Consider the following 10,000-nt stretch of genomic DNA (forward strand, 5'->3'; position numbering starts at 1 on the left):
GAAGGTATCCTGAATCTTTCGCATTGTTAATCATATAAATGCATACAATTAATATTAAAATCAATGATAATAATATTATTGTAAAATTCAAAAGAATTTTAGCATTATATATAATAAAATCTATCAACACTTTATCAAATCATCAGTAATTATTCTATGTTAATAAGCTAAAAGCAAATTAATTTGAATAAACTTAAAAACCAATGATCTTTTGATAAATATTTTATTATGTTAATAGATTACAATGTCCTTATATGAAAAAAATGCACACTATTACTATAATATTTAAAATTAAATACTACAGTTATAATGATGAATTTTTCATAATGGATATTCAGGTTCATCGGGCTTAACCTCTAAGCAGTTTCACGTACTATTTAACTCTCTATTCAGAGTTCTTTTCAACTTTCCCTCACGGTACTTGTTTACTATCGGTCTCATGGTTATATTTAGTTTTAGATGGAGTTTACCACCCACTTAGTGCTGCACTATCAAGCAACACGACTCTTTGGAAATATCTTTCTAGTAATCATTAACGTTATACGGGCCTGGCACCCTCTATGGGTAAATGGCCTCATTTAAGAAGGACTTAAATCGTTAATTTCTCATACTAGATATTAAGATATTCCATACACTGCATCTCACATTTGCCATATAGACAAAGTGACTTAGTGCTGAACTATTTTCTTTTCGCTCGCCGCTACTAAGAAAATCCTTGTTAGTTTCTTTTCCTCCCCTCATTAATATGCTTAAATTCAGGGGGTAGTCCCATATGAGTTGAGGTTGTATAAAATATATTTTAGATTGATTTGTTTATTTTTATTTAATTTTTTTGCTATTTGCTATTTTAAAGAAATATATTTTTATATCTTGATTACTCAATATTATTCAATCTTTTCATCCCTTTTTAAAATTCATAATATAATAATTAATAAAATTAACAACATTATTCCTCCACATATCATATATTTTTTTTTATTATAAATTTTTCTCAATACAATAGAGTGAATTAATTCTAGAATAAAAATTTATTTTATGCTAGACATTCCTCTTATGTATTATTTAATATAATTTAAATAATGTTGAAAATTTTTTCTTTTATGGGAATACTAAGATTCTCATTTATCATAAATTTTCGTTCAAATATGAGGTATTCAAGAATATATTTTCTATATTTCTTTTTATGCTATTAATATTATGGATTGAAAAATACAATCCAATAATATGCCATATGCTTAAATTCTATTAATTGACTAAAAGAATAAGCAACTAATTTAGCATAGTCTTACAACCCTCAACCATATGTAGTCCAAGCAGCACTTTAAAATTAATTAAAGTACATAACAGCATGGACCGCAATATGCGTTCAAAATGTCGATGTTCATGTGTCCTGCAGTTCACACGATGACGCACAGTTTGCTGCGTTCTTCATCGACCCATGAGCCGAGTGATCCACCGCTTAGAGTGATAATTTTTTTGTATTTTTTTAATTCAAAGTCAAAGAATTTTAATTTATTGAAAGTATTAATAATTAATCAATAATAAATTTTTAATACATAAGTTTAAAACATCTTTCAATAAATTGTAATTTTAAACCCAAACATTTGCAGCTGCGCATGTCTTAGGTCAACAAAAACAGTAATACCTTTTATATATTATTTTCTTCTCTATTTGTGCGTTTTCTTTTTTTAAATTTTTCAACATGTTTTTAATCACAAATAGAAAATACCATAAAAAAAAGGTATTACACACGTTAATGTGAACAAGTTAACTTATCATTTATAATATTTTATATAAATATCACAATTAAATATTATTTTCTATATAAATAATAAGTACAGCTATATGTTTAAAGGTTTTTTTATTGCGTTCAAATACAATGTATGCGAAGTTCACAATATAATATATATTGTCATAATGCATTACAAGGAGTTAAAAAAAAAAAAAAAAACAGAAAAACATTCAAAACATTGTATAATTCAAAACATTTTGAATGAAAAGAACAAAAAGAAAACTTTTTTTTCTTTTTTATTCTTTTTTTTTATTTTGTTTTTATATAATTATTTTTTTTTTCTTTTCGGATAGGAACACAATAATGATCCTTCCGCAGGTTCACCTACGGAAACCTTGTTACGACTTTTACTTCCTCTAAATAATCAAGTTCGGTCAACTTTTGCGAAACAACCGTGAAACACAAGGCGTCACAGTGATCACGTCCGGAGACCTCACTAAATAATTCAATCGGTAGTAGCGACGGGCGGTGTGTACAAAGGGCAGGGACGTAATCAATGCGAGTTAATGACTCACACTTACTGGGAATTCCAAGTTCATGTGAACAGTTTCAGTTCACAATCCCAAGCATGAAAGTGGTTCAGCGGTTTACCCGGACCTCTCGGTCTAGGAAATACACGTTGATACTTTCATTGTAGCGCGCGTGCAGCCCAGGACATCTAAGGGCATCACAGACCTGTTATTGCTCAATCTCGTTACTGCTAGACGCAATTTGTCCATTTAAGAAGCTAGTGTCCTTATAATGGGACAAACCAACAGGTACGACTCCACTTATATAAACACATTCAAACACTTGTACATTCAAGATGAACGCATGAATGAAGGCTATATAAGCTTCAACACCATAATCCTGAAAGCATCTATTTAATATATTTGAGTCTCGTTCGTTATCGGAATTAACCAGACAAATCACTCCACGAACTAAGAACGGCCATGCACCACCACCCATAGATTCGAGAAAGAGCTATCAATCTGTCTTACACGCTTATGTTCGGACCTGGTAAGTTTTCCCGTGTTGAGTCAAATTAAGCCGCAGGCTCCACTCCTGGTGGTGCCCTTCCGTCAATTCCTTTAAGTTTCAGCTTTGCAACCATACTTCCCCCGGAGCCCAAAAGCTTTGGTTTCCCGGGAAGCGACTGAGAGAGCCATAGTAGTAGCTACACCCAATTGCTAGCTGGCATCGTTTATGGTTAGAACTAGGGCGGTATCTGATCGCCTTCGAACCTCTAACTTTCGTTCTTGATTAATGAAAACATCTTTGGCAAATGCTTTCGCTTAAGTTAGTCTTACGACGGTCCAAGAATTTCACCTCTCGCGTCGTAATACTAATGCCCCCAAACTGCTTCTATTAATCATTACCTCTTGATCTAAAAACCAATGAAAGTAGAACAGAGGTCTTATTTCATTATTCCATGCACAAAATATTCAGGCATTTGGAGCCTGCTTTAAGCACTCTAATTTGTTCAAAGTAATTGTACCGGCCCACAACAACACTCGATGAAGAGCACTGAAGCAGGTTTAAATAGGAGGAATATATAAAAAATACATTGTATTAATTATATATAAGAACTCCACCGGTAATACGCTTACATACATAAGGTAATGTACATACCACAATTATAGTTGTACTACCCGTATGAAGCACAAATTCAACTACGAACGTTTTAACCGCAACAACTTTAATATACGCTATTGGAGCTGGAATTACCGCGGCTGCTGGCACCAGACTTGCCCTCCAATAGGTCCTTGTTAAAGGATTTAAAGTGTACTCATTCCAATTACAGGGCCTCGGATATGAGTCCTGTATTGTTATTTTTCGTCACTACCTCCCCGAACTGGGAGTGGGTAATTTACGCGCCTGCTGCCTTCCTTAGATGTGGTAGCCGTTTCTCAGGCTCCCTCTCCGGAATCGAACCCTGATTCCCCGTTACCCGTTGCAACCATGGTAGTCCTAGATACTACCATCAAAAGTTGATAGGGCAGACATTTGAAAGATCTGTCGTCGGTACGAGACCATACGATCTGCAAGTTATCTAGAGTTCAACCAATATAACGATCGAATAATCGCTTGGTTTTAGCCTAATAAAAGCACACGTTCCAAAAGGTCCGTGTTTATTTTGCATGTATTAGCTCTAGAATTACCACAGTTATCCAAGTAACTGTTAACGATCTATGGAACCATAACTGATATAATGAGCCTTTTGCGGTTTCACTTTTAATTTGTTTGTACTTAGACATGCATGGCTTAATCTTTGAGACAAGCATATAACTACTGGCAGGATCAACCAGAATAATATATATTTCTTTTTTATATAATATTTTTTATATTATATAAAAGTTTAAAATGATATTTTCTTATTTGAAAATTATACACAAATACACAAAACATAAAAACATTTACAATATACACAACAATTTTTCTATGTTTCTTTCTTTATTATATTTTTTTTCATTATATTTCATTTCTATTGTGTGATTTTGTAATGGATTTTTTTAATTTTTGTTTTGGTATCGTGAAAAGAATTTTCGTTCTCTATACATATTATTATTTAATTATTATGTAAGAACGATATTTCTTCTTATATTGGCAAAATTTTCAAATAATATCATTCTATACATTTTACTTTATTTCAATGCATATAGTAATATATATACCTTTTTTTAAGAGTATATACATTTTTTTCTTGATTTGAAATTAATAATTTCAAATTCTATTATATTTATTTCAATAATAAATATATGATAAAAAGTATTTTCGGGTGCAACACATTAATATTTTATTTTATTTAAAAACCATCCTTTTACACATATATTTTATGAGTAAATATTAGAATAGCTCACAAATAAAACTAAAATATTGTTTAATATTTATTTCTACAATATGTTAGTATAGAATAATAGATTTTTTATGTTTTTGTATAAAACAAAATCTATTTCTATTTAAACTAACTGTAGGAAACCAGGAATAAAAAACGCTCATTATATACAATATGTTAGTACAGAATATAGAGTTTTGTATAAAACAAAATCTATTTCTATTTAAACTAACTGTATAAAAACCAGGAATAAAAAACGCTATTATATACAATATGTTAGTACAGAATATAGAGTTTTGTATAAAACAAAATCTATTTCTATTTAAACTAACTGTATAAAAACCAGGAATAAAAAACGCTCATTATATACAATATGTTAGTACAGAATATAGAGTTTTGTATAAAACAAAATCTATTTCTATTTAAACTAACTGTATAAAAACCAGGAATAAAAAACGCTCATTATATACAATATGTTAGTACAGAATATAGAATTTTGTATAAAACAAAATCTATTTCTATTTAAACTAACTGTATAAAAACCAGGAATAAAAAACGCTCATTATATACAATATGTTAGTACAGAATATAGAGTTTTGTATAAAACAAAATCTATTTCTATTTAAACTAACTGTATAAAAACCAGGAATAAAAAGGCACACAAAATCAACTTTCATTTTCATATTTACTTAAAAATACATATAAAGTAAAAAATATTTCCATATAAATACTAAGTAAATAAAGTCATACAAGTATGAAAATTTTCATACAAGTACTAAATACATAAATCATATAAGTATAGTAATATTCATACTTATAAGTATTTAAAAACAATTTCTTACTAATAAACTAACATAAGGAATTCAAATATATAAAAGTATAATACATTTCCTAGCAGTAAAAAATTTTCATATAAGTACTAAATGTATAAAGTCTATGAAGCAATAAATTTTCATATAAGTACTATTTCAGTATATGTCAATTTGAGCAGATTTGTGCAAATTTGTTATAAATGTTCTCTCCCATGTTGACGTTACCAACCCGAAAATATATGGAAAAATTCTTTTAACCTATTTAAAATTTAAAAACTCATATATACGTGGGTAATTTATATCATTTTCAAATATCGTCATGGTCATAATACAACTAATAACATCAAAAGTATTTTTACAATCGATTTTTTTTTTAAATTTTTAACTTGTATGACTTCATATTTAATACTTATATGAAAATTTATTACTTCATAGACTTTATACATTTAATACTTATATGAAAATTTATTACTTCATAGACTTTATACATTTAATACTTATATGAAAATTCATTACTTCATAGACTTTATATTTTTTATACTTATATAAAAATTTATTACTTCATAGACTTTATATTTTACTTCATAGACTTTATACATTTAATACTCATATGAAAATTTATTACTTCATAGACTTTATATATTTACTACTTATATGAAAATTTATTACTTCATAGACTTTATACAATTAATACTTATATGAAAATTTATTACTTCATAGACTTTATACAATTAATACTTATATGAAAATTTATTACTTCATAGACTTTATACATTTAATACTTATATGAAAATTCATTACTTCATAGACTTTATACAATTAATACTTATATGAAAATTTATTACTTCATAGACTTTATACAATTAATACTTATATGAAAATTTATTACTTCATAGACTTTATACAATTAATACTTATATGAAAATTTATTACTTCATAGACTTTATACAATTAATACTTATATGAAAATTTATTACTTCATAGACTTTATACAATTAATACTTATATGAAAATTTATTACTTCATAGACTTTATACATTTAATACTTATATGAAAATTCATTACTTCATAGACTTTATATTTTTTATACTTATATAAAAATTTATTACTTCATAGACTTTATATTTTACTTCATAGACTTTATACATTTAATACTTATATGAAAATTTATTACTTCATAGACTTTATATATTTACTACTTATATGAAAATTTATTACTTCATAGACTTTATACATTTAGTACTTATATGAAAATTTATTACTTCATAGACTTTATACAATTAATACTTATATGAAAATTTATTACTTCATAGACTTTATACAATTAATACTTATATGAAAATTTATTACTTCATAGACTTTATATATTTACTACTTATATGAAAATTTATTACTTCATAGACTTTATACAATTAATACTTATATGAAAATTTATTACTTCATAGACTTTATACAATTAATACTTATATGAAAATTTATTACTTCATAGACTTTATACAATTAATACTTATATGAAAATTTATTACTTCATAGACTTTATACAATTAATACTTATATGAAAATTTATTACTTCATAGACTTTATACATTTAATACTTATATGAAAATTCATTACTTCATAGACTTTATATTTTTTATACTTATATAAAAATTTATTACTTCATAGACTTTATATTTTACTTCATAGACTTTATACATTTAATACTTATATGAAAATTTATTACTTCATAGACTTTATATATTTACTACTTATATGAAAATTTATTACTTCATAGACTTTATACATTTAGTACTTATATGAAAATTTATTACTTCATAGACTTTATACAATTAATACTTATATGAAAATTTATTACTTCATAGACTTTATACAATTAATACTTATATGAAAATTTATTACTTCATAGACTTTATACATTTAATACTTATATGAAAATTCATTACTTCATAGACTTTATACAATTAATACTTATATGAAAATTTATTACTTTATACAATTAATACTTATATGAAAATTTATTACTTCATAGACTTTATACAATTAATACTTATATGAAAATTTATTACTTCATAGACTTTATACAATTAATACTTATATGAAAATTTATTACTTCATAGACTTTATACAATTAATACTTATATGAAAATTTATTACTTCATAGACTTTATACATTTAATACTTATATGAAAATTCATTACTTCATAGACTTTATATTTTTTATACTTATATAAAAATTTATTACTTCATAGACTTTATATTTTACTTCATAGACTTTATACATTTAATACTTATATGAAAATTTATTACTTCATAGACTTTATATATTTACTACTTATATGAAAATTTATTACTTCATAGACTTTATACATTTAGTACTTATATGAAAATTTATTACTTCATAGACTTTATACAATTAATACTTATATGAAAATTTATTACTTCATAGACTTTATACAATTAATACTTATATGAAAATTTATTACTTCATAGACTTTATATATTTACTACTTATATGAAAATTTATTACTTCATAGACTTTATACATTTAGTACTTATATGAAAATTTATTACTTCATAGACTTTATACAATTAATACTTATATGAAAATTTATTACTTCATAGACTTTATACAATTAATACTTATATGAAAATTTATTACTTCATAGACTTTATACAATTAATACTTATATGAAAATTTATTACTTCATAGACTTTATACATTTAATACTTATATGAAAATTTATTACTTCATAGACTTTATATATTTACTACTTATATGAAAATTTATTACTTCATAGACTTTATACAATTAATACTTATATGAAAATTTATTACTTCATAGACTTTATACAATTAATACTTATATGAAAATTTATTACTTCATAGACTTTATACATTTAATACTTATATGAAAATTTATTACTTCATAGACTTTATACAATTAATACTTATATGAAAATTTATTACTTCATAGACTTTATACAATTAATAGTTATATGAAAATTTATTACTTCATAGACTTTATACAATTAATACTTATATGAAAATTTATTACTTCATAGACTTTATACAATTAATACTTATATGAAAATTCATTACTTCATAGACTTTATACATTTAATACTTATATGAAAATTTATTACTTCATAGACTTTATATATTTACTACTTATATGAAAATTTATTACTTCATAGACTTTATACATTTAGTACTTATATGAAAATTTATTACTTCATAGACTTTATACAATTAATACTTATATGAAAATTTATTACTTCATAGACTTTATACAATTAATACTTATATGAAAATTTATTACTTCATAGACTTTATACAATTAATACTTATATGAAAATTTATTACTTCATAGACTTTATACAATTAATACTTATATGAAAATTTATTACTTCATAGACTTTATATATTTACTACTTATATGAAAATTTATTACTTCATAGACTTTATACATTTAGTACTTATATGAAAATTTATTACTTCATAGACTTTATGCAATTAATACTTATATGAAAATTTATTACTTCATAGACTTTATATATTTACTACTTATATGAAAATTTATTACTTCATAGACTTTATACAATTAATACTTATATGAAAATTTATTACTTCATAGACTTTATACATTTAATACTTATATGAAAATTTATTACTTCATAGACTTTATATATTTACTACTTATATGAAAATTTATTACTGCATAGACTTTATACAATTAATACTTATATGAAAATTTATTACTTCATAGACTTTATACAATTAATACTTATATGAAAATTTATTACTTCATAGACTTTATACATTTAATACTTATATGAAAATTTATTACTTCATAGACTTTATACATTTAATACTTATATGAAAATTCACTACTTCTTCATTTAATATTGCACGCAAAGTATTTTGGTTAACATTTTTATTTTCATGTTATTAAAACACTTGATATACTATTATACCATATTGTATAATATGATTTTAATTCAATTACTTTATTACTTTGGTATATTAAATGATAGTCGTTTGATAACAATCCCAACTTTACCTTATTTTCAATAAATATTGAAAACAAAGTTTTATGCGTTCAAATTTTTATTTTCATGTTATGATTCTCTCAAACACTCATTAATATACCATATTGTATAATATGCTTTTATTTCAATTACTTTATTACTTTTGGTATATTAAATGATAGTTGAAAACAAAGTTTTATGCGTTCAAATTTTTATTTTCATGTTATGATTCTCTCAAACACTCATTAATATACCATATTGTATAATATGCTTTAATTTCAATTACTTTATTACTTTTGGTATATTAAATGATAGTCGTTTGATAACAATCCCAACACTTACCTTATTTTCAATAAATAGTGAAAACAAAGTTTTATGCGTTCAAATTTTTATTTTCATGTTATGATTCTCTCAAACACTCATTAATATACCATATTGTATAATATGCTTTAATTTCAATTACTTTATTACTTTTGGTATATTAAATGATAGTCGTTTGATAACAATCCCAACACTTACCTTATTTTCAATAAATAGTGAAAACAAAGTTTTA

The 10,000-nt window shown here is 24.2% G+C and overlaps 3 non-coding genes across 3 annotated transcripts in view; all 3 read right to left on the minus strand.

Annotated features, from left to right (window-relative positions):
• The window catches only part of LOC138858724 (large subunit ribosomal RNA), a 3,977-nt gene extending 3,191 nt beyond the window's left edge, over positions 1–786 (minus strand). Inside the window, exon 1 of the ribosomal RNA XR_011397759.1 lies at positions 1–786. This exon is cut by the window's left edge and continues 3,191 nt beyond it. This is a non-coding gene — a ribosomal RNA (large subunit ribosomal RNA).
• Positions 787–1,288: 502 nt separating this feature from the next.
• Positions 1,289–1,467, minus strand: LOC138858700 (5.8S ribosomal RNA). The gene has a single exon (XR_011397735.1). It is a non-coding gene; the product is annotated as a 5.8S ribosomal RNA (ribosomal RNA).
• Positions 1,468–2,093: 626 nt separating this feature from the next.
• LOC138858712 (small subunit ribosomal RNA) lies at positions 2,094–4,083 on the minus strand. Its single transcript, XR_011397747.1, has one exon. It is a non-coding gene; the product is annotated as a small subunit ribosomal RNA (ribosomal RNA).
• Between the last annotated feature and the right edge of the window lie 5,917 nt (positions 4,084–10,000).

The sequence above is a fragment of the Bactrocera oleae genome, unplaced genomic scaffold (assembly GCF_042242935.1).
Source record: "Bactrocera oleae isolate idBacOlea1 unplaced genomic scaffold, idBacOlea1 ctg00000012.1, whole genome shotgun sequence".
Taxonomy (NCBI): domain Eukaryota; kingdom Metazoa; phylum Arthropoda; class Insecta; order Diptera; family Tephritidae; genus Bactrocera; species Bactrocera oleae.